This window comes from Pygoscelis adeliae, unplaced genomic scaffold (assembly GCF_000699105.1).
Source record: "Pygoscelis adeliae isolate BGI_AS28 unplaced genomic scaffold, ASM69910v1 Scaffold63, whole genome shotgun sequence".
NCBI lineage: Eukaryota > Metazoa > Chordata > Aves > Sphenisciformes > Spheniscidae > Pygoscelis > Pygoscelis adeliae.
In genome coordinates this window covers 486,219-487,192 of record NW_008824414.1, presented here as the reverse complement: position 1 = coordinate 487,192, position 974 = coordinate 486,219, and the positions used below count along the sequence as shown (strand labels likewise).

Here is a 974-nt window from a genome sequence, read left to right as displayed (position 1 = left end):
GGTGGCCCCTGCCATTAGGCCCTGTGGAGCAGAGTGGGGCTGAGGCTGTGTGCGGGGATGCATCGGACACCCCAGAGACTTTTCTACTTCCCAGGAAAACAAGGCAAGTAGGGGGGGCAGGGGGGTGCCCAGGGTAGGGGGCAGGTGTCCTCCCTGCATATCCCAGGCTGGGGCTGTGATGGCCGAGGGGTGAAGGCGTTGGACTCGAAATCCAATAGGGTTTCCCTGCGCAGGTTCGAATCCTGCTCACAGCGAGAGATTTTACCCGCCACCCCGGTGCCCACACTGGGGGCCCTTGGGGGAGCTAGGGTGGGACTGTGCTGGGAGCCAGGGCAGTTCCAGCCCTGCACCTCCTCTCTGGCAAGCAGCTCCTGCACCAGGGAACCTGCTTCCTGGCTTAGTCCCCAGCAATGCCCCAGGCAGGGGCTGTGATGGCCCCAGGGCAGGAGAGGCACAGGTTCCCCCACGGTTTTCCAGGTTTTGTATGCCCGGGAGAGGTGAGGAAGCAGCCATCGAGGGGAGTGGGGCGGAGCATTTGGACCTGGGGACCATTTTGCCAAGATGCTGAGCGGCTCCCCATCATCGCCCTGTGCCTCATCCTCAGGGGAGCCGTGGGAGGTGACGGCCAGAGAGCAGAGGAGAGGGAGAGGGCAGCGCCCTGGGGCAGCTGTCCCCCACCTGCACTGGGCACAGGTTGGCCTGTGCAGTGCCTGGGGCTGTGGGGCCGTGGGGGACAGGGTCTGTGCTGGGTGACAGCTGTATGCCCTGGCTCGTTGGTCTAGGGGTATGATTCTCACTTAGGGTGTGAGAGGTCCCGGGTTCAACTCCCAGACAAGCCCTCCTTTTGGGCACCTGCCTTCCTTGGCTGGCATGTGTGGCCCCAGCCTGTGGTGGGACCAGGGCCAGGGTGGTGGGAGGGCACCAGTGCCTGGTGCAGCCAGGATGGGCAGAGGGTTTGGGGTGGGGACGGCCCC

At 64.8% G+C, this 974-nt stretch overlaps 1 non-coding gene across 1 annotated transcript; it reads left to right on the top strand.

Moving 5' to 3' along the window:
- The first annotated feature begins 172 nt into the window (after positions 1-172).
- On the top strand, positions 173-254 carry TRNAS-CGA. Its single transcript has one exon. It is a non-coding gene; the product is annotated as a tRNA-Ser (tRNA).
- The last annotated feature ends 720 nt before the right edge of the window (positions 255-974 follow it).